The 2,750-nt window shown below is 40.6% G+C and overlaps 1 pseudogene; it reads left to right on the top strand.

Annotated features, from left to right (window-relative positions):
- Positions 555-1,740, top strand: Gm13914 (predicted gene 13914; annotated as a pseudogene).

Raw genomic sequence — 2,750 nt, 5'->3', positions numbered from 1 at the left:
TTAAAGATAGAACTTCTGGTATTCAAACTTTTCTATTGAATTTTTTAATGACCAATGCTGATACATGCACATTTTTCTGAAAGCAGATGTCTTATTCATTGGGCCACAAGGGATCATCGGTGTCGGTGTGTGTGTGTGTGTATGATATCTTTGGTGCTATTTTACTTCTTAACACAGAAGTTTTAGAGTAGGTTAAATGCTCATCTGCTTCAGTCATAAACAACTCATTAGCTTTAAGCATATCATTTAAGTAGTTATTTAAGATTAGGAAATAAACATCATACTTTACATCTTGCCATCTTTTTGTTTGCTTAATTTTTATCAACGATAATTTTATCATTGATGTCTACTCAGTGTTACAGGTTCCACATTTCATTTATTCCAAGTCCTGAAAAATAAATAAATTTTCATGACTGTGGTTTCAACCTTTTTCTTTTGTTTGGCTTCAATTTACTTTGTCGTACATTTTAGAAGCATTCATGAATCATAAAATTTATATTTCCCCAAATACCGTTAATTCTGTTTGAAACAGATTTTGCATAAATATAAACATCTTGTGGGACTGTATGTAAAGAAGATCTTCTGTGAATAACTTGGTGTCCTTGAAAACTCAGTTGTGAACTGTGCTCCCCTGGACGACTTTGGAGGCCACCCAACCTGACCCAAACCTCACCTACCTGGTGGAGACGATGAATTCAGGAGAGCATGATTTCAGGACTGCCTTTGATGGTGATGGGGATCAGAACATGATTCTGGGCATGCATGGGTTCTTTGTGAACCCTTCTGACTCTGTGGCTGTCATCGCTGCCAACATCTTCAGCATTCCATATTTCCATCAGATCGGGATCTGTGACTTTGCATGAAGCATTCCCACAAGTGGTGCTCTGAACTGGGTAGCAAATGCCACAAAAATTGCTTTGGGTGAGACCCCCAACTAGCTGGGCACTTTTGGGGAATTTGATGGATGTAAGCAAGCTGTCCATCTGTGGAGAGGAGTACTTTGGAACTAGTTCAGACCACATCTGAGAGAAAGATGGACTGTGGGCTTTCCTAGCACGGCTCTACATTTTGGCCATCCACAAACAGAGCCTGGAGGATATCCTCAAAGACAACTGGTAGAAGCTTGGTTGGAACTTCTTTACCAGGTATGACCACGAGGAGGTGGAAACTGAGGGTGCAAGCACAATGATAAAGGACCTGTAGGCTCTGATGCTGGACCACTCCTTTGTGGGGAAGCAGTTCTCAGCAAAAGATAAACTCTACCTGTGGAGAAAGCTGATAACTTTGAATAGAGTGACTCAGTAGATGAAAGCATTTCAAAAAACCGAGGCTTGCAGCTTACTTTTGCAGATGGTTCTTGTATCATCTTCGGACTGAGTGGCACTGGGCGTCCAGGGGCTACCATCTGGCTATATATTGATAGCTACAAGAATGATGTTGCCAAGATCAACCAGGACCCCTGTCATGCTGGTGCCCCTGATCTCCATTGCTCTGAAAGTGTCCCAATTCCAGGAGAGGATGGACCGCACGGCGCTCACTGTCACCACCTAGAAAGAAGGCCATATGTGGCACGTCCCTCCCTGAGGATGCCACCTGATTGAAGAGCATGGACAGAAACAGTGTATTTGCCTGGGCCCTTTAGGAGTCCATTTTGATTTTTTATTTCCCACTTGATAAACAGCCATTTTGAGGCATTGACACTGTGTGGGGGAGAGGGAAAGCAGATCTGAGGGCTCACACTTCTCTTGCCCTATTGAATTGCTGCTGTGTGGGCACTTATTTCCCAGCATCAAGTACAGTACACTGCACTGTAAAGATTTGGAGGCAGAGGGTCAGCAACAAGGCTGTCTCCTGTCCATAGGATATGCCTGTGAAGTGATATTGAAGTTCCTGCTTCACTGTGAAAGTCTCTCCAATTATGTTTACATGCAATCCAACAGAACATGGTTCGTGGTACCTTCTCTCCAATCAGATTTTCTCTCTTTGAGATGTGCGTGTCTTCTGATCTCTGTGTTATTTTGCATCTCCCATCTGCACAGATATTTGTGGTATTAAAGCAGAATATGCTACAGTTAAAAGAAAACTTGAGGGGAAGTTCTAAAGCAGTAAAATATTGTAAAGGTATAAATAATTGTGAAGATTTCAGCACTAGTCATAAAACAGGAACATAAAGAAAATATACAAGAGCAAAGGAATGTGAACTGAGGTAACTGGGGTGAAGCATTAGAATTTAAAGCTCAAAAAAGAGTAAATCATGAAATAATTTTTGTAGCACATTTATTGCATTAACTAATCAGATGCCTTATACAAAAATACATCCAACAGCATTTCTTTACCACCCCATACCCCTTCATAGAAGTTACCTCATTTGACTAAAAAGAACTAAATGGTGAAAAAGAAAAGAAGGAAAAAAACCCACCATCAAAGCAAAGCAAAGCTAAGAAAACAACAACAAACAAACTCCAGATGAGGATTATGTGTAGCTCCGTGATCACAAACATGCCTACCAATGAAGTTCTGGATTTGCCCTCCAGCACAGAGAGAAAACACAGGGCAAACCAAAAGATCCCAACTTGCACACCATTTTTACAATGTACATAGTTCCTGTAGTATTTAAACATGTCACATCTGGCCTAACTCAAATATATTATTCAGATGCAAATCTGACAAGCATTTGCTGAGAACCCAGTAATTCAGTCACACATGCATAATTCATAATAATTGCTGACTGAACATTTTAGCCTCTACTA

Source organism: Mus musculus, chromosome 2 (genome assembly GCF_000001635.26).
Source record: "Mus musculus strain C57BL/6J chromosome 2, GRCm38.p6 C57BL/6J".
In the NCBI taxonomy this organism is placed as follows: Eukaryota; Metazoa; Chordata; class Mammalia; order Rodentia; family Muridae; genus Mus; species Mus musculus.
This window is presented reverse-complemented; position numbering and strand designations above follow the sequence as displayed.